Here is a 22,447-nt window from a genome sequence, read left to right on the forward strand (position 1 = left end):
TACTACTATTGAAGAGGACAGGATTTGTTGGGACTTTACCCAAAAATAGATGACTGCCATGCTTTCATTTTCTCTTTCTCATCACAAAACGACATAGATTTTTTGATGCCAGTAAATACATAATTCTATTTACAAAGCCTTTTAACTAAATTCTAGGTAAATAAGAGCATCTCCGGCAGTGAACTACAGAGGTGAAGCCACTAACTTTCTCTTTGACTTTGAGAAAATAACTGTCATCCAGTTTCTTAAATTATGTAGATACATAACTAATGCTAATAATAATAATTGTAATATTTGAGCAACTTTTGTTATTGTTCTCAGTTAAAATTATATAGTGTCTCCAAATAGATACAAGTGATTAAAGGTCTTAGACGTCTCCATTACATTTCCTCCAAAAAACATTGCTCACAAGGGAAATGCTGGTGCCGTCGGCGTTTAAGTCTGAGACTCCTGGAAAATCAGGAGACGACCTGCTTAGTAAGTACATTGACCAGGTACATCTCACTCGCTACTGCTCAGACGACATCTCAGGAGAAAAAATAGTGGCAGGAGACCTGGCTGACTCAAACACTGAGAGAAAGTATACACAGAGGAAGTGTTCAATTTCCTTTGTTCTTTATGTGTTCTATAAATATTTCATGTATTTATTAAAGCTGTGTTATTGCTGGAAGCCAGCCTTCTCCCTTGTTTAATTCTCCCCCATCCTTGAAGGTTGGAAATGTTTGAAATATAGAGAGTCTGCATTCCATGGGCATATTTGCATGTTTTGTTAATAGGTAACATATGAAAATTAGAGATGAAAATTTCTGAAAAGGAAGAGAAAGGGAAATATTCAAGATGACTGGAAAGAAGAGTCTCATGGTTCCCTGGAGGTGACCTTGGAGCACTGGCCTTTATCAAAATGCTGTGAGTCAAAGCTCTGAGCGGCTCTCATAGAAATGAGAGCCAGCTTTCTCTTCTCACAGCTGCTTGTCGTCCTTGGCCCATGTGGCAGGGACGCCATGGGCTGAGGGGTTTCGTGAGGAAGCTGCCTGCAGTTGTTCATCGCCAGTTCTATTTATTTTGGTGCAAAAAGGGCAGACTTCCTGTTTGAATGGAAAGCATCTTCAAGGGCCAGGGACCCTTGTTAGAAACATCAACAAAACCATTCCATTTGCTGACACTTTAAACCCGGGAGCTGGAATAATGGAAGGGATCAGTAAATCAGAAGTCAACATGAGTTTTCTTCCTTTGCGGGCGGACCCTGATGACCCCATTGTTTCAATCTCATCTGGTCTGTGAAAAGAACAGAAGCCAGCGGAAACATCTCATCTGATCTGTGGAGGACAGAGGCTTCAGCTTCTCTTTTTTACTCCTGAACATCACAGAGAGACTCCATGCTATTTTAGTTCATCTCAACGTAATATTACACGTGCTCCAAAACAGAGCATTGGTTAGTTGAAAATGCATGATTTACTTCACACTGCAGGGCGGGGGTGGGGGATAGTGCGATACAAAGGTGAATACCAAAGCCAGTCCACACAAATGACAAAGTTACGAAATCTGTAACAGATCTCCTGCTGTGCGGTGTCTTCTGCAGAAAGTATACACTGTCGAAAATTTGCCAACAATGTGATAAGCATTGGGTATACATTATCTCATTAATCTACAAACAATTTTGTGAGTCTCCAATTTACTGAGAAGGAAACCGAAGCTCAGAGAGGTTGAGTCCTTGTTCAAGTTCACAGAGCCAACATGTATGGAAGGCTGAAACACACCCTATGCCTGTCTGACCTAGCACCTGATCGCTTAGCCACTATCCATCCTCCAGTTAGAAGTTATTTGGCGGTACTTGCCTGAGAACAAGGCTGGTTCAGTCCTTGTTGTTGGAGTTCTACTAAAAACATTTTTCTTCACTGATTGACACAGCTATACCCTGGAATCCTAGAATCACAGACACTCCGGTGTACTTAATGCTACTGTTGTCATATAATGCCTTCCAAACTGGGATGCTTTTGTGAACTGGAGGAAGTACTAATCATACTTTGCTAGGAAAACAGGAATAAACCAGGACTGATCAAGTAAACCGAATGTTTGTCCGTTTTCTTGTAGTTAATCTTGGCCTACAATTTAATGCTCACTGCCAAGATACAAATTTGTTTATGTATGCATTATCTCTATCAACTGTACCAATTCTTCAGGTAGATATTATCTCTGTTTTACAGATGAGAGAACAGAGATTCAGAGCAGACAGGTGAGTTACAAAAGGGCATTTAATTATTCACCGGCAAAACTCAGATTCAGTCCCAGGCTTCAAACATTACCCATTGTCCCTTTTATTTTGCATGTCTTGTTTCCTGTACCCCTAGGAAAAGCATGTCAACAAACTGCTATGCATCTGTTTCTCAATTCTTGTAGTCATGTAAAGTTCAGCAGTTCTCAGGGGGGAGCTTGAGCAGATAATTCCTTGTCTCAGGATGGCAGAATAAGCGAATGTGCTTATATTCCATCCTACCTCAAATTCTTAGAAATGATGGATGTAGTTTTGTTTTGAGAACGAGATCAATATTACCACTAGCAAACTACAGATAGTGCCACTAGCAAACTAAAAATTTTGAAGAATTCCAAAAAATATAGAGGAGATGGGATCAAATTCTCAAAAGGGCCACAGCTCTAACCATTTTTGGGAAAGGGCTGACGCAGGGGCGAGAGTGCATCTGCGGCACACCGGGCTCAGAGACAGAGGACGCAGAGCAGAGGGTTCCGTGTGGCGCTTTATCAGGACGAGTCACTGGGGCTCTATTTAGAAAAGGTGACAGCCTGGCGCTTCCTGTAAGTGCCTTCGGCAGTTAGCGAACAGCAGAGATTCCCTTCCAGGTTAAGCAGTGAGGATGTGGCCACCTGGGAGGAGGAACTGTGGCAGCGCTGACGTGCAGTTTTGGTACCGACCACCTGGACCAGTTGTTTAAATATTGCAGGACATCTTGCCATAGGCATCTCACGGTCGTGAGATCGCCGATCGCTCGTGTTTCACAGCCACACGCCAGGAAGGAAGATGGAAGGACTGGGGGGAGAAAGCCCACGCCGTGCTGGAAACGGTTCAGTGTGGCACCTACGTGGTACTGAAATGAAACTTTTCTAGACATGCCCACAAGGCTTGTACCACAGCTCTTGCCAGATCTGTTATGTGGCACCCCTCGTTTCAGTAAATGACAGGGAAATGGCTTTTAAGATGACACATTTTTGTACCGAAAACAGGCTAAGCTATGACTTACAATCATATACTTGTATAATTGGACTTTTTTCTTATAAATACCAGACTTTTTATTTTATTATTCTTGTTAATTTCATCTTTTTGTGTTGCATACTTATAATAGGTAGAGTTTCTTATGCTTTAAAATTCTTAGCACTGTATCAGGTCTGTACTTGATAAGAATTGGCATAAACAGTGAGCAAGGCAAGATCAAGAACAGAGCCCAGCAATACACTCATTGAAAGCTTTCTCAGGAGAGAGATGTGTCATTTCAAGCATTTACATTTATGTGTATTCTTATTAGAGTAAGTGTATATTGGATTTATACCTTTTGCTTCTTTTTCCTATTATAGGAGAGCAACTCAAAAAGCTTCAACTTCTAGACTATATTTTGACTTCTGTCAATCCTCAAATACTAATAATGCTTGTTAGGTTTTGTTAGGCAAAGTGTTTTGGGGGAGTACTCAGCTCCAAATTGAATAGTAGTTTCAAGACCTAAATTTACTGTTTTATGATAATTTTCTACTTCATTAAACTTTAAAATATTAATTAAAAAGGAATATAAAATTTCAGTGGCATTTTCCCAGTTGTTTGAGAAAAACTGATTGGAACTTTGTACTTACCTGAATCAGAGAAATCTTTCAACTGGTAAAAAATAATTAGCATATTAATTTTCTTTTTTTAAAACTAACCAGTTATTTTAGTACTGCGTAGAGTGTATGGCTAGATTTACTTTATATGTGCATTTGGGGTACTGAATATAATGAATTCGTTGCATGCTTTATTTTGTTTAATCCTCACAAAAACTTACAATGAGCAAATAACTCAGAGAGATAAAATGATTTATCTGAAGTTGTACAACTTCTGAGGGAAAACTGGGATTCGAATTGAAGCAGTCTGACAGCAAACAGTTAATCAGTAAACCATTGGCCCTTTCTGTATATTATTTCTATTAATCTTCAGAACAGTTAATGTAGGATTTTGTTATTGGTGTTGGTTTTCCAACAGTTAAGAGACTTCCTCTGTGGGAAGGCTTCCTCAGCCTCTGAGTCCTGGTGGGGACGAGACAGCAAGACACGTTCTCGGTCCAGACGAGCCGAACAAGCCTGAGATTTTCCCAGCCCTCCTTGCAGCCTGTCTCCCAGCGTGCCTACGCACCTCCAGCCTCAGCAGAGCCTGAGTCAGGACTCTGGGGTGACAGCAGTAACAGTGGCTGCTGAGGACACCGGTGGTGGCAGAGGCGGAAGTCCTATGCGAGTTACAGCTGCACTCATTTGCAGGCTTAGCATCCGGGTTTGGTGGCGGCAGCGGCAGTACACTAATCGGCATGGTTTCCAGCAGCGCTTCTGAGCCGCTTAGCCTTCGGTCTGATATTCCGGCACCCCTGATATTTCTGTGAGCCCCCCCCCCCAATAGTATTTTAATAAGTCGGAGACTCAGTTTAGAGTATTAGTTGAGAGCACAGGCCCAGATCTGCCACTTCCTAGCTGTCTGACCGTGAATAGGTAACTTAGTCCCGTGTACTTCAGTTTTATTGTTTGTGACAGACAGAATGATAATACGGGATTTGATGAGTGTATAGAATGTTGAAGACTCTATGGCACATAAAAAGCACTTCATAATTGCTCCACTATATTATTAGATTAATTTTCTCAATCAGGTAAAGTCCATTTCTTACAACTAAGAAATGTCACCGATAATTTTTAATATTTTTTGTTTTTATGTGAAAAATGAGCATCATGAAAGTTACTTAAGATTATAAATAAAATATCCTTATACCAAACAAACAGAAGTGTCCTCATTCAAATGCAGTCGACTGGGAAAGAGAAAACGGTTTGACTAGAAAAATTTCCTCTAACCCTATCATTAGTACATTTAGGAGACCTATTGGACTGAAATTCCAATCTCCAATTAAACCACACAAAAAAATGTGTGTATGTAAGATATAACATGAATCCGATAACTTAATAATTCTGTTTATTAAAACTGTCTAGAAGTTAATCCTATTATAACTATCTAGTGCCCTGGAAGCAGACAAGGTTACTAAGACAGAATGTGTGTAGTTTTTCTTTAAAAACTTTTTTTTCTTTCATCTCATGTTCTTGGCTTCAGAATTCAGTAAGCTGCAAATATCCACTTTCTTTCTGATACTGAATGTAGCAAGGTTAGCAGAAACTCTCGACGTGAAGGCTTATCTTTCCCTCTTACGCTCACCAGGCAGAATTTCATCTCTCTCTCTCTCTGTGGCAAGGGGGGGGCGGGTAGGGGGGAGTGTGTTCCAAACAAAACAGTCAAGCACTTCACATTCCAGCTGAGCTTCCTTTGTACAGAGTTCGTACCTCATCAAGGAAATCATCAGAAAAAGGGCAGTCATTTTCAGCCTGATGTTTTCTTTTGTATAAGCCCAGACTCAAATTAATGTGTTTATTCTTTTTAAATGATGCTCTAATTTTTTTTTTTTAATTTATATCTCCAAAGCTAAATGTGATAATGGGATGGGAAACCCAGGAAATAGTCTTTGGTAGTATACATTATAATTGTATCATTTACATACTTTTATGCACAGCTAATCATCGAGCATCATATACCAAATGTTTTTAAAATTATTCCTTTTAGAAATTGGGACATGGTTTTATTCTTTTGTATTCTAAGTTCATATTTTAATTTTAACAGAACACCAAAATATGGCATTTTCATTTCTGATCGTGTGTAACTCTGAGTATATTTTAAATGGGTATGCATATTGTTTGCAGTTTCTCCATATCACTTTATATTTTTTATTTATTTTTATAATCTGCTGATTATAAGGCATACATTTGACAACCAAAGCTGATGAATTCACAGCTTATTAAACCAAGCTGGTGTAAACTATTTAAAAATAGTAATATTCATAAAGAAACTGTAAAATGCATTTGTGTAGTATTCGATTAAAAGATATTCCTGAAATTGAGTCTTTTGTCTCTTTTATGACCTTGAAGAAAAACTGTTGTTTGCAGCATGTTTAAAAATATTAAAGTGCTTTTCTATTGATTTTCTCATTTAATTCTAACAACTGTATAAACTGTACATAGAGAGGTTTATGGCGATATTATCAGTTGAGAGGATGATGCCTAGAGAGATTCAGTTGCATTCCACGACGAGGGAGTACGGGTGGGCAACGGGGGTGCAAGATGACAAGCAGTACCTGGCGGAGCTGGGCCTTAAATCCGTCCCCCTAAAGTTCATTTCCAACGTCCGTCCTGTTACAGCCCGTTCTCTCATTTACGCACTGAGTTCATTTGAGAGTTTGAAAGTGAAATCAGTCGTTTTATCCCAGGAAACTGGTTCTGGCTGTCAGCCTTGCGGCAGGATATGCAGTGCTGTTGCAAGCCCCACCTGGGGACAAACCCCATCCCAGGAACACTAGTGCCCAATGTCCTTTTTTCGTTTTTTGTCGTTTTTGTTTTTCCTCAGCTTTACTAGCTGAGCCCAAGAGGATGGTGTGCATAGCACAGTGCTGGCACCAAGCGTATGTCCAGTATCTGGTTATCAAGTGAATAAGTGGTGCCTGGACATGCTTGCGATCTCCGGGGCACTGTTTCAAGGCACAATTCTTTCTGAGTAGTTTTCTCATACATCAGTGAGGGGCTTGACAGAGATGTTGAAATGTGGTGTGATGTCTGTGACTGTTGCATGGCAGTTATGGAGCCCCGGTCAGGGTCTCATCTTTCCCTAGAGGTGACCACTCCTTTACCCTTCCGTCATCAGGAACTTTTTTTTTTTTTTTTTTTTTTTTGCCATACTCTTCTTCCCTGTGGAGCTTTCTTTAATGACCATGGTTTGTGTGTTTGTGGAGCACCGTAAAAAGCAAAAGACTTCCACCTATTTAGATCAGCTATTACTTTTTAAAAAAGAACAGTTTAGACTATTTTGTAAGACTGGGTTTACCCAGCCTGGTGAAATAATTTCTGTACCAGAAAACTAATATTTTATTAAAAGGAGGTATTTTTAAAATGGGCTCACTGATCTTGGCACTGCTTTTGAGTTAAAAAAGAAAAATGCCAACCAAATAAGCCAGCTTTTTCCCTCAACTTAATTTTTGGACGAGTGATACAATCTTTTGCCATTGTTTAAGAAAAGTTCACATTAACGTCTGTAGCATAAAAATGTAGGAGAGGTGGCTTTCCTGTTATGCCCTTGAGGAATGAAGTTGCTTTTGTATTTCGAATGGCTTAAATATATAGATTGAGCACAACAGTACAGGAGGTGAATAGAATTTCAAGTTTAACTTTATAATGAATTCAATGCTACATTGTACGGCAGACAGATGTAGGAATAGTAAGGACGGATTTCTCATTCCTGGGAAGGATTGTTTTCTTTGCGTGTCTCTTTATCCTTATAAACCAGCCAGGATTAGATCTCCTCAACCTATTTTCCCTTTTGATTCAAAAGTGAATCTTCATGTGACATATATGAAATACCAACTTTTAAGTTATGTTTGTATTATTCTTCCACAGAATCCTCAGGAACAAAACATATTAACCTTTTTCAGAAGAAAAACATGGGATCGGAAATTATTACCCTCCTTAAAGAAGAAAACAGCTTACAATCAAGAAATTGCCTCGATATCTAGATTTATGACAAGGATGAAAAGGTAAGTAACATCAAATGATGTAGAACTCACATCTCATATAAGATACACATTTAAATCATTTATACTTATTTGAAAATTTGTTTTAAATGATTACATAAAGTTATGAAATGATAGCTAGTTGCGTAATATGAAAATTATGATGATTTATATATTGATTCTAGTTGATACACAAAACCTTCTTAGGCTCCAGTTTTCTTATGTTTAACATAAAATTCTAAACTAGATGCTTTGTTTTTTAATTTCCTCTTCCAAACTACAATGATTTATTTCTCTTCAAAAAGAGGCAATTTTATGTTATTTTCTTTTCTAGTATCTTAAATACTTCCATGAGAGAATCTCATGTACTCCTAAAAATCTCATGAAGTCTGTCATTTATAAAATAATCAACAAATGCTGATAGTTTATTACTTATGTACAAGACCTTGCCAGCTATAACCCCCTGCCAAATAAGAAATTCTTAATAACTTTAAGGAGCATACAATCTAATTGGAAAAACTGTTACCAAACTAAAAGGGAGTTTGTTTGCCTATGTGCATCAAAGCCAAATGAAATATAAACAGGAATTTTCAGCAAAGAAAGTAAAGGTTTTATTTAAGTCAGTGACACAAAACTCAGAGACACAGGTGAGCTAGTACTCAAAGACCTGACTCCCTGATGGCCTCTAGGGAACCAGGTCTATATAACCTATCCCCTACATGGCTCCCGAATGGTCTGTAGGGGATAAGTTATAGAAGGGAAAGGTCATTAGTCATGGTAGCAAAAGGATTTGGAGTCATGGTCTCTACTGATTGGTTGGGGCAAGGGTAGGAGGCAGTTGATCATTCCATCAATTCCTGGTGTCAGTCATGGCATCATTCTGTCTGGTCTCAAGGGGATGTGGCAGGTAGTGTTGTTCTACTTTCATGGGTCTGGAGCTGAAACAAACTAAAGATCTTTAGTTTGACTGAAACTTTGTTTCTGTGGTCAGTAGACCTGAGGCTTTGTTCCTAAGACTGTTCAATGCTGGCCAAGTCTGATGTCCTAAGGACTTAATGACTAAAGACATGGTTGTGCAGTGTATGCTAAGGCAGAAGGATAAGGAAGGAAAAGAAGCAAGTGAGTGCAAGGCCAGTTGGAATCAAGGAGAAAGAAAAGGGAAGTCATTTTAAAGAAGTGAAGTTTTTTCTCGGCTATAAAACAATGAATACAGAAAGAGTCAACACCATATTCTCATTAGTTAATTGATGTCATGAATGAGTACTGTCTGATTAATTATGTGCGCTATAAAACCTGAGTTCATAAGAGGATGAGCTATCTGGGGCTAAATAGGAGTGTGTGTGTGTGTGTGTGTGTGTGTGTGTGTGTGTGTGTGTGTGGTGATTTGATCTGTATCTCGAAGGACGGAGAGAATTTGAATAGGTAAAGGGAAGAGCCGTGGCAATCATAGCTACTACTCTTAGAGCTTTACAGTGTGATAGGTACTTTTTTACACAGTAACTTGACAAGATATTATGACAAATATTCTTAGTCCTATTTTAAATGAAAAAAACAAAACTGTAAGAACTGAAACTCATATTCTAGTCTTTCGACTTCCAATCTTCTGTTCTTACCTCTACTTTAATAGGAATCCTGAAACAGTATTATTTTTTAATTCTATTATTTTGTTTTGTTTTAGTGTTGTTCGGGAAGGGAATAGAGGATTAGTTAGTATTTAAGTTGCTTTCTCTTAATCTGCATTATCTTTTTCATATGAAAAACTGTATTGCAATGAAAGGTGTCTATGGTTTTGTTATTCTTATTTAACAGAGGAGGAAGCTGAAGCCAGTGGACTTCCAGGGAGGGATCAAAATCAGGAGTGTAGGAAACTGCAACACATTAGATTGTGAATTTTGTCCTAAACAGTTTATAGAAGGAAAAACTTCAAGAAAGGTTGATTATATAGCTTCTCTTTTACATAAGGCCAGTTATTACCCTTTTGACCCCAGAGAGTTCATGAACCTTAACAAACCCTTAACATAGTCTTGGGAACGAATATACTTAACTAGGAAATCTAATTGCTATTATTATTTAGAAATCAATGAGTAGTTTTTAAGTGCTAGCTTGTGTGAGTTGTCAAGCCCACTGCCCTCATGTCATCAAGAAAAATCAAGAGTTGGATGTTTTTTATAATTGTTTATCCATATGTTCTATAATGACTTGGAAATTTCGATTTTAAGTGTCAGCTATGTAGTAGGAGGGGGAAAAATCTTTGAATAGCAGGCAGCTCGCTCTTACATCATGTAGGAATTCTGAAGGTCAGATTGCCAGTTGAGGGTCTGCCTTCCTCTAGAAAAACCGAGTGTAGCTCCAGAGGAGGATGTGGAGCAGCTATTGTATGCACTTGCAGAAAAGTACAGGAAAGCAATTTTATGAAATCAATAGCTGAGCTCTTTGAAGACCCTAATGAGGGACTAATGAAATTTCCAGGCCTCTTCTCAATCAAAAGAAACAAGGGAAGTGTCATTTTGACATCAAAAACCAGCATCTACATCCTCGAAGTAGTTTTCTTAAAATGAACACAAAGCAGGAAATGGAGGGGAAGCTGGGGAAATGGATAACAAAATCTGTGCAGTAACATGTGATTCATTTTAACCATTCCAGGTGTTTGTAAAACCAAATTTCATAACATATTGTTCTCAATACTAAAAATTCTATAATATGCTTTTAGAATTTCACATTGAAGAATTTGTTCATAATATAAAGTTTCTTTGTCAAGTCAAAGATTTCCTTTCTCTAATAGAAAACATTTTCTTCAGCCTGTGTTTAGGTCTACATATCAGTGAAAACTTTCTTTATGTTTAATCAAATAGTAAAGAAGACACAGACAAAGCGGATTATCCAATGAATAAGGCTGTTGTGTTCAAGGAACTTTTTAATGCTCTACCCTCTTTTTTTTTTTTGAGCAGCACAGTATTTTACATACAGCAACCTCTGCCTTAATAGTCTACACATAATAGGCAAAAATAAGCATAGTGTTTCCTTTTCATGCAGTTGTATCAGAATTATGGGGCACTACTTACACACTCATGCTAGCTTAAAGAGAGCTTTTCATTAAAGAACCTTTTACACTAAGTGTTCCATCTCCCTTTGCAAAATATATCTGAGCATAAATAGAAATTTTCAGACAGCCTAAATAGATTTCTCCCTCAGTGTGGCTCAGCAATGCTGCCTGAACTACTTGTCTGGAGCAGCAGTTTTCAGACCTGCTGGTCTCAGGACCCCTTTCTACTCGTAAAAGTCGAGGATCCCCAAAGAGCTTTTGTTTGTGTGAATTATATCTGTCAATATTTATCACATTATAAGTTAAAGGAGAACTATTGATTAAAAATAACAATAAACCCACTTTAAGTGAATATAAATAACATAGTTTTGTTAAAAAAAAAAAAAACTACATTTTCCAAAATAAAAAAAGACAATTTGGTAAGAATAGTGACTTATTTTTTGAAATATATTGTTTCGGTTGAAGTTTTATGAAGAAACTATGACCTCATACAGATTTTAACTTGGAAAAGGAAGGTACATTTTAACAGTCTTTTAAGATAATTGCACATATTCTTTGCAGATTCACCAATACTGACAAGTGGTAATTTCTTAAAGGTTAGTTGCACTGTGGAGTCTGTAATCATCTCAGCCAACTTGTCGAACTTGGTTACATTAAAATCCGCTAGCTTAACTTATCCTTCGAATGACTATTTTACCAAGTATGAGTTTGTAAAATTATACATTTATCATATGGAAAGTTTACTGAGTTATACCAATCTTCCCGATGTTGACAAATTTCTTTCATTATACAGTATTTTTAAAAGAATTTATTAATATTATCATCAGCCTCATGAGAAAGTCATGTATTGAAAGCCACAGATTTCATAGTAGTGAATATAAGTTTTCCCGAGGTCCTAAATTTCACTTGATAGCTTGAATTTCTTCACTGGCAACAAATGCTGTCAGTTTTTTCTTTGAAGTGAGAAGCTCACATCATTTATTTTTGAGAGAATATCTGCCAGAATCAGATATGTAAGTCTGAATAATTATAGTTTGTCTGCCTGTCATTTGCTGAAGGAAAAATCATGTTCCATGGAAAAAGCAGCTGGTTCAGCTTACAGCTCAAGCGGCTGCACCTAGTGCTTTGACTTGTCCAGCTGCATCTTTGTATTCATCCAGCAGAAGTGTGCTCTGTGCATACCCCAGCTTTATTACACACACACTAAAAAAAATCATGTGTTCTCACGAATGAAGAATTAATGGTAATTAGTCCTATTTGCCACTTTATCAAGGACATCCTTAAGTGAAACTGACATTTTTAAAGATTGGGATTATGTGCTAACGAAGGATGTAATGATTATGGTACCAATTGGTGCAACTGCCTTGATTTGCCCTAAGGCAGCAGTCCCCAACCTTTCCTTTCGGCACTAGGGACCAGTGCTCCTATGAGAATCTGATGCCTGATGATCTGAGGTTGAGCTGAGGCGGTGATGCTGGCGCTGGGGAGCGGCAGCAAATACAGATGAAGCTTGCTCACTGGCGCGTCGCCTCCTGCTGTGTGGCCTGGTCCCCGGCCCCGGGGGTTGGAGACCCCTGCACTAACACACAGCACTTTCACATACTGTTGCTTTTTCACCATCAGTGCAAATATTAACACAATGAAATAGGAAAATAATGTCATCATATTACTGTGTAAATAGTTTTGAGCTTACTTTCGAAAGTGTCTGAGTAGCTCATAGGGGTCCACAAATTATACTCTGAGGTTGCTGATTTATAACATGAAAAGATTATAATCTGAAACCTTGTCATTCAATGTTCATTCAAGGAAGTTAGGAATTATAAATGAGTTAGAAATTTTCTGTTTATAGCTACACATAGATCTGTAATACTCACATTAGAAATAGCTCACAAAATTGCATAAGGATGAAAAACTGTATACCCTAAATGCAGCTAGACTTATTTAAGTATGAATATGTCCATTTAGTATTTTATTGGGATAATTTACTTCCTGAATTAAAATTAAACATAATATTATTCATTACTAATTAAACATAATTGTGTCAGATAGTAATAATATCTGGAAGAACTAAATCATTCCATATTAATAATATTTTTTTCAGTTAGCAATGAGAACTAGTTTCATAATCTTAATTCATTTATTCAACACTCTTTTGAGACTTCGAGTTGGTAGAAGGGAGTGTGGTCAGTATACAAAGATAAAGCAAACCTTCGTTAACTACTGCACAGTGTCAGGTATAATTTAAGGTGGTATGTGCTGTAGTAAAACTAGTCTACGAAGAAATATGGAATTACAGAAGTAAAGAGGCTAATTTAACTCCACAGCGGGAATCAGAGACAGGATAAACTTGGAAGTGATTCTTAAAAGACAAGTAATTAAAATAGTAGTAACCACCATTCTACTCATATGCTAGGCCCTTTTCCAAGCTGTCTACACTTATTTACTCACTTAGACCTCAGAATAACCCAATGAGTAGGAACAATTATTATGAGTCACAAGTAGTTAAAAAATCTGCCCATGGTCAAACAGCAAACAAATATTTGGAACCAGTGTTGAACCCAAGAAGTCTGGCTTTAGAGTTTGCACTTTAAGTCACTGCCCTGTTCCCGAATGCAGTAGCGCATGCTGTGTGCATTTGGCACGGGGGTCTGTGAATTCTACACTAGCATCCACTGTGTGCGCGAGGACAGGGCACGCCGGGCAGAAATGAGTACAGTCTGCAAAGAGCGTGCCATGTTCTGTTCAATTTCCACTCTAACTTAGGAGGCAAGGTCGTCTTCCTTTGGAGGGAGTGGTGGGGAGATGGCTGAAGTTGGACCTGAGTAGGTGCTTACAGACTCAGAATAACCACAGCAAAGCAATAACTACTTTAAATACAGCGAAAAATGAAAACCTTACATTTGTAGTGATTCAAGTCTCATTGGTGTCGATTTTTTCCGAACATATCTCAGAAATTGAGTTAACAAGAAAATATTTAGATTGATACATGGTTAACAATAAAATAGGGGTTTAGGACATTTTCTAAGGAATGGCTAAAATCATAGACTTTGGGATTTAGACTGATGGAAAAAGGCCCGACAGAGAATGTCAGAGCTCTGCTATTTTATTGCTGACTTTTCTACCTATGAGAAGGACATTCAGTCTGGAAATGGTAGAATAAAATTGATGAAGAGAGACTGAAGCCCAAGATAAATGGGAAGATTGTTTTTAGGGCATAGTGTTTCTAAATGAATGTATGTTGCCTGTTCCAAGAAAGAAAATGAAATTAGAATCAGTCACATCAATCTATAATGCCAGTCTGTGTAATAATGGGCAAATTATTTAAACTCCGTGCCTGTGCTTCCCTATTTATAAAGTGAGGATGACAGCTGTAATTTACCTGAGAGTGTTATTATAAAGATTAACTGAGTTGAATAATGAAATGTACAGATCAATACTTGCCCAGTACTTAATAAGTACTTAGTAAGTCATAAAAGAAAAAAACTGGACTTCATAAAAATTAAGAATTTTGTTGCTTGAAAGACACCATTAAAACATTAAAAAGACAAGCCACAGAGTGGGAGAAAATACATGGAAATTATATAGCTGATAAAGGATTTGCATCCAGAAAAGAGCCCTGAAATCTCAATAATAAGGAAACAAATATATACTGTTATCCAGTATTAGTTATAATTTAAGGTGATATATATATCTATATATATATATATAGATATATATATATATATATATATCACGTAAGACACTTCACCAGAAAAGATTTGTCAACGGCAAATGAGCATATGAAAAGATACTCAATATCGTCTGTCATTGGGGAAATACAAATGAAACTTCAAGGAGATACCATTAGACACCTATTAAACGGCTAAAAACATTAAGAAGAAAAAGAGAGAAAAGAAGGCACTGATGCTCCTGAGTGTGCTGGAAGGATGAGGAGCGTCACACCGCTGTTGGGAAGCACAGAGGCCCGGCCACGCCAGCTGTGTCCTTAAAATTAATAATGCCATTATCGAGTGGCCCAGTACCATCGTTCTTAGAGACTTACCCAGTGAAATCAACACTTACGTTCACATGAAAATCTGCATGTGAATGTTTGTAGCAGCTTTATTCATAATTGTCCCAAATTGGGAACAACTCAAATGTCCTTAAGCTTGTGAGTAGTTAAATGACCTCCCGTACATTATGTGTACTGCAAGCACCACTCAACAGTAAAAGGGAACAAACTATTAATACTTGCAAAAACATAGATGAATCTCAAGTGCATTATAGTAAGAGAAAGAAGCCAGGTTTAAAAGGCGACGTGCTGCACGATAGCATCTATATGACATCCTGGATAAAATATTGAAGCTAATCGACTAGCATTCTCTCAGGTTTTCCCTCTTTTATGACATGTGGGAGGCATTTTTGAGAAATTATGGAAAGCTACACATATAATTACACCACAGTGGCCTAAAACAGTGATTACAACCACATTAAGGGATTACAACCACATTACTCAAAAACTATGCACAAAATAATATGCAAGAAGTATCAAAATGATTTCTTAATCTTTAATTTGCTAAAAGCAGACACCATTGTAAAATTATTTTAAGGTTATAATTGACTTGCTTAATTGAAATATAAATAAAAGTTTTTATAATCGATGTTGGGAGTGTTTTCTTTCATCTGAGAGATTTGAAAAATATCGGATATTGTCTTTAAAAGAAACAATTGGCAGAATAATTAGTTACTTTCAAGTTTTTACATGAAAATTTGTTCTCCTATAAATTGAAAAATATATTACCTAAATTATTTAAATAAATAAGATTTTAGAGAAATTAATAACATGCCATTAGTTTATAGCTTAGTGGTTAAAAGCATGGATCCAGAAGCCAGACTGCTCAGGTTTAATTCTGATACTTCTACCGGCAAGCTCTGGGACCTCGGGCATTTATTTCCTTTTCTGTGTCTTAGTTTGCTCATTTGTAAAAATTGGGGTAATAGTCATAATATTTTCCTTATTAGGATGGTATAATGATTAACGGAATTACTATATGGAAAGAACTTTGAACAGTGGCTGAACCACTGTTATTACAAAATATATAATTCTACCTGTACTGGAAAAGATCACTGTCGTGGTTATAAGGACATACCTATCTTCCTCACCATAATATTCATTCCATGTTCCAGTTGATACTACCAATTGATAGATAGCCTTAAATCTCAATAAAATGGAAAAATATTTCACAATGTGGTTAGAAATGTGAAAAGACTGATACTGAAGATGGGCAATTTGGGTAGTGATTAAAAGCACAGATGGGAAATCTGACAGATGAGTATGACCTTAATACGTTTATTGGATGTGGCTGAAAGGCAGGTGCTCAGTAAATGCTTGATGGTAGGAGGTCCTGAATGTTTTTCTTTTTCTACTTGAGAACACTGGTATCAGAGTCACTGGATATAGTATGTTGCCATTGAATAGTTATCAAATTATCGAACGAATGAAACAAGAAATTAAGCACCAAAATAAATGCTTGACTTAATAAAAGAAGAATCATTAATGATGGAGATTATTAGGTATAATTTTATATTTTTAGTCAAGCCAAAAAAAAAATCACATTTGTGTGTGTGAGTGTGTGCTGTGTTTACTTTTACCTTTGAAACTTGTCATGGAAAACCAGCCTCAACTATTTTTTTTAATTGTTGCTCCCCCAGGTCTGTGGAAGGTTTTAACTTAGTTCACATTCTGCTGCTTTACATCTTCCATGTCTTTCTAATTTTATCCACCATTGTTTAGTTGTTTGAATATGTGTAGAAACAGGAACTTGGAAGCTAGGTCCCCCTCCTGTATTCAGGAACGTAAATACATTGGAAGGAAGAGACTATTCACAACTGCCCGCTGCTCAGTCCAATACAATGAAAACATTTTCATTTTGCTTTTTTGGAAGTTTTTTTTTGTATGAGGTTTGTTTGTTTGGTCATGAATGGTAAAGTATGCCTCCTTATGTAGAAAGATTGCACAAAAAGAAAAGAATACTTCACATTTTTATGAATACAAAGTTTGAGAAATTATATTGTTTTAAATGATATGCGTAACTAGGGTCGGAGGGGGGAATAAAGGAAAGACTAAGTAGCAGAGGGCCGGAATGTGATCAGATAAGGCACCTGTTATTTTTAAGGCACCCAGGGCAAAATCGTGAAAGGAATTCTGCCTTTACCATTCTCTCTTCATCTATTAGTTTATTTTCTTAGTGATGTAAATGTACTTACGTGCTGCCTGGAATAGGCTAACATGGTCAGTAACACTAATTTTAATTACTAGATAATTCATCATCGTAAATAGTCTGCCACTCATATCTATCTTCTCCCTTAGCCTTGACCTTCTCCTTACAGCTCTACATCACTAGAGGGCTCAGGGACAAGATATGTGTTCACTGGGCTTTTATTTTAATATTTGCATGTATTGCCTTTATTTGTAAGAAAATGAGAAAATACAAATGACCAAAAATAATAAAATCAACAATTATTATACTTTGTTAGCATTGCAAAATATGTCATTTCAGACTGTTTCTAAGCCCATACACATACATAAATGAATGAGGTATGAATAAGTGAATGAATAAATGAGTAATTTAATAGAATAAGAAAATGTGTACATGTACACACACAGAAAGAGAGGAAGAGAGAGAAACAGAGAGCACCTGTTTTTTTTTATTTCAACAACAAACCGATCATCTCTTAAGAGCAATAAATTTAGAAATGCATTATCATTAGGATGCAGTGTTAATGGTAAAAAATCGCTTATATTTTCTGAACTGCAATCTAGCTACCTCTCACTCATGATTTGATTTTTATCGATTGCATACAAAATATGCAGTTTCATAAGTCTTCTGCAATATGAAATATAGAAATTACTTAAAACCTCGAATATTTACACTCTGCCTTCATTGGATTTATAGAATTGATGATTTTTATTATCTTGTCCAAGAATCAGAAAATGCTTTCTGTAAAGGCCAGAGAGTAGATGCTTTGGGCTTTGCGGGCTCCACAGCCTCCGTGCAGTTCCTTGGCTCTGCTACTGTAGTTAAAAAGCAGCCGAGACAATACAGTAGCAGGTGACTGTGGCTTCGTTCCAGTCAATTTTATGTACAAAAACTGACAGGGGGATGATTTGGCCAGTTTTACCACTACCCTCATTTTGCCGGTAAAACCAGGGCCTTGAAAACTTAAAGGACTTTGCTCAAGTTCTCAAAGCTACTGGGATATGTGTCTATAAAACCCTAGCCCAGTATTCTTTCTACATTCTGAAATATTAGTTTTTATTTTTTATCCTTCCCCAATTTTTATGGTATGCTATTAAAAAAAATAACACTGTAAATGCACATTTCCATTTCTAATATTTGATTCACAATTCTAGTTTCAAAATATACTTAGAACTGCTTCTCGACACCTCTTCCATTACCGCGGCGCTCCGAACCACGCCGCTGGCCACGCGGGTCACTGCAGTAGCCTCGCATCTGCTGTCTCCATGTCAGCCTTTGACCGCTTCGTCCAATTTGGACCAAGAAATCGGAGTGATCCTTTAACAGACAGGTCAGCACGCTCCTCAGCTGAATCAGTTTTTCTCACTGCATTATGGCCTCCGCAGTCAGGCCTCTTGTTGCCTCTGACTTCATTTTCTACAGCTTCCCTGACTCATCCACAGCAACCTCGGTCGCCCAGCTCTTCCCCCAAACACTCAGGCACGCCTGCCTCAAGGGCCCCGTCCCCTCGCCTCTCCAGAGGGGCACTCAAAGGCCGTATTCTTAGTGAGGTCTTTTCCGGATGTCCTATCTAAGTTGTGACACGTCTCACACATACATAACACACAGGCACACGCACAAATATACGCAAACACTTCGCATCTTCCTTCTTGCTTAATTTTCCTTTTCATCTGTTTTATTCGCTACTTATTCTCAACACTTAAACCAATGTATAGAGTACAGTGATTGTTCAGTATACAATATATATAATATTTGAAAAAAGTCTCTAATGTCAACTATTCATTCCTTAAAAATACTTGAGATGGTAAGGATGATGGAATGGTAAATTCATTCTGAATTCTTGACACAGATACATAATCCTTACGAAACTGTTGTCTGAGAAGCAAAGAACCTTACTCCTTAACTTTTGAAGCTACATTTCTGCAGATCTAAACATTAAAGATTAATTTTGAGGGGCGTATAGGAATCTTAGATTTGAAAAATAGTTTCCTGAAATGTGAATTAAAAATGTTTCACTGATCCCAACCTAGGTTGGCCTTCGGGATGAGGGGAGGGCGGAGTGCTGTAGAACACGCTGCAGTCTTGTCGTGCCCTTGGGAATTTGCTACATTGGATCGTGAAGGCATTTTTCGGCATCCCTCTCAGATTCTTCTGTGCACCACATTTACATTAACTATACTAAGAGACATAATTATAACTCATGACTAATTTGCTTTTAAAAAGAAGAGAAAAAGTCCACAATAAGAAGCATGTTAAAAGTAACACTGAGAATATAATTTAAGTATCAGGCTTAAACCACTTAAGGTCAGAATACAGGCTTCCACCTAAGCAGCTTTGAATCGGCCTCACACGACATGACTCCACTTGCCTGAGAAATAAAATACTAGACGTTCAGAGGAATGACCCTTAAAAATAGATCTGTGTTTTTCTATGTGTGTTTTGTTTGGGGAAATAATTAGCTGCATCTAAGTGCTTTCTATTTATATACCATTACACTTAGATTCATCTATTATGTTCATCTTAAATAAACTAGTCGATAGCTTACCTGAAGTTAACGGGTGAATTTTCAGATAATAGAAAAAGAACAGTTTTGCACCAGATGTTCAGTACAAAAATACCCCAGCCGTTCATATTTTAAAAGTTATTTGAGATTTTGAAGTTTTTTAAAAAATATCATAATAAATAAAATTTAAAATAAATTTTTAACTTTCAACTCATTTAGTAATTTTTTTTAATTGTGATTTAAATGTCATTTTATATTTGTGGAGATTAGAATCCTGTTTATTTTTTATTTTAAGAAGTTTTATATTTTACATTTAACATTTAAAAATAATTTAACTAGGTTTATTTTCTAGTTTTTGAGATCCAGAATAAAGGAATCGGGGTACTAAGTGATGATAAATATTACAACAGTTGAAAATTACAGATAATATGGGGAAAACATTTAAGACAAGCTTGAAAACACTCTTAACTGAGATGTAATGACAATAAAGGCACATGGCTTTAATTCAAAACCAAGTTAAAATATAAAATAAAATTCAACTAAGAAAAGGCCAAAGAGCTCTTACCAGACCCGAAATAGGATAGATGAAACATTTTGTGTGAAAGGAACATTCTGAAAGCCATACAATTTGGAAAAGCAGCCTAGATGGATATTTGGAAGATAAAGATCCAGGCCATCCCGTGTGCTGAGAAAGCTCCCTTCATATCCATTCTGCACATCACCCTCTAAGTCGTAAAGATGGTATTTGAAGAATTAATATCAGCTCTGATCTAAGTATAAATCTATCTCCCCATACATACCTGTCATGGATTCATTTAGGTATGAGCCATATGTCTCATTTCCCACGGATATGAGAAAAACTTCCTGCAGATTGCTGGAAAAGTTTTTCCTCAAAGATAATGACGGGAAGTGATGAGCTGTCTCCGCTGTACATGATGAGCGAGGCTCAGACCCTAACAGCACTGGCAACAATGACCATGAGGTCGTTCAGCCTTAAAATGAAGCCAGCATTGCAGGTAAACAGAGCAAAAAGGCAAAAAGAGAATCTGGATCATTTAGATTTGAACTGAAGAGCTAACTAATTCTAAAACCAGACCTGCTTATGGAGTACATAAGTGTTTTTACTATTTAAGTAAATACGACTTGTGTATTACTTGCAGTTTCAAGAATTATAACTGATACTGAAATTAGTAGATATTTGCCTCAAGGATAGAAGTAAGCATGATTTTGCTAAAGCTATAATCCATGAAAGAGAAAGTCATACTAGCAATTTCAAAATGTCTAGACCCTATAAAATAAAGCATCTTTCTCTTCAGACAGCCCTAGAAAGCTGCTTAAAGCAACAGCTGCCATTTAATCCTTTAGCAATCACCAACTCTGATTACCTCTTACCTGGGATTTAGTATGCAGATTCAGCCTCTAATCTGGATTGTGGGGAGAATTTCTTGCTTTAGATTTTGAACCCTGCTTGGAAACCTCTTTGAAGATCAGCCAGAAGATTAAGGTAGTCGCACAACCCTCAGGAGTCTACAGCTGTTCCCCTGTAGTTCATGCTGAGCAAGCAGTGATTTTCCCCGTGATAAAATCAGATTACATTGAGCATCGCCTTCGGCAGGTTATTATATTCATATACCCAAGATACTCTTAAATCTCCTCTCCAATTTTCCTGATTTTTACAGCAGGGGAATGCTAACAGTATGTTTTTCTCTTAAGAAGTATACCTGATTCTCAAAAGGACAAAGTGTTCTTTTTATTTTTGGCAGCAACTGAAATGGTTCTACAACACTTGGCATTTGCTATTTTGTTTTGCCTTATGTATAGATGGTTAGCTACAATATAATTTCTATTAAACATAAGCCTTGTAATGGTTTTCTTTAAGGAAGTATTATAAGTTTTTCTTGGCCTAAATTTGAAAATGTGTTTCTTTCAGAGTGAATGAAAATACATTTTTATTAATGCATGGTTAAGTGCTTTTATGAATACAGATCTCTTCTAAAATTGCTCCATTTCTAAAGCCAAGATAGTGTGAGTGCAGAAAACTATTGAATAGTCACAATGGGACATATTTATCAAGTGTAAATTTAGACCAATTTAAATCTAATTAAATTAAAACAGATCATATTTAACGGCAATAAGAAATTAAACTTCCAAGTAATTTTAGTTACCAAGAGGAATGTCTCTTCAATGTGTATTACATATCAAAAACCAAATTAGTCCCTTCAATCTCTGTCATAAAACAAAGCATAACAATTTAAAAATGATGGTGCCTGCTTTTAATAATGCAAATATCAGGGTAAAAAATAATCTCCTTAAAAATAAACTATTTATTTTTATAAATAAAAACATTAATTTTATACACACATTAATGTTTCAATGACGGCAATTAAACATATTTCTGTTTGTACTATATTTGGAAAATAGAGTATTGAAGATCAAATTTACAAAAATTACTGTACATAAGGAAAGTCAACCACAGTATGTAATTACATTTACTTCTATTATACAGCTCCTATTATTTCATTTTTCCCCTCTTGCAACACTGAACATGAGACCTCATTAAATCTTTGTATGTATGTGTGTGTGTATATACATATATATGCGTATATATATACATACACACATATACATATTTCTTTTACTATGAGTTACCAGTTCATAACAGAATCTTTTTATTAGGGGGCAGGGATGTTAGCATTTTTAAAAATATCTGGGCATCATCTCTCTTTCATTAAAATAAATTTTAAAAATTCTATATAATCTGTACTATTATCTCCAGTTCCATTAAACATTGGGGAAAAAATCACCTCAATAGCTACTTTGC

The 22,447-nt window shown here is 36.6% G+C and overlaps 1 long non-coding RNA gene across 1 annotated transcript in view; it reads left to right on the forward strand.

Annotated features, from left to right (window-relative positions):
* LOC107518505 overlaps positions 1–22,447 on the forward strand; it is a 559,217-nt gene that overhangs the window by 272,122 nt on the left and 264,648 nt on the right. The window contains exon 8 of the long non-coding RNA XR_004954837.1: positions 7,729–7,865. This is a non-coding gene — a long non-coding RNA (uncharacterized LOC107518505). The remainder of the gene's footprint in view (positions 1–7,728; positions 7,866–22,447) is intronic.

Source organism: Rousettus aegyptiacus, unplaced genomic scaffold (assembly GCF_014176215.1).
Source record: "Rousettus aegyptiacus isolate mRouAeg1 unplaced genomic scaffold, mRouAeg1.p scaffold_m13_p_16, whole genome shotgun sequence".
Lineage (NCBI taxonomy): Eukaryota > Metazoa > Chordata > Mammalia > Chiroptera > Pteropodidae > Rousettus > Rousettus aegyptiacus.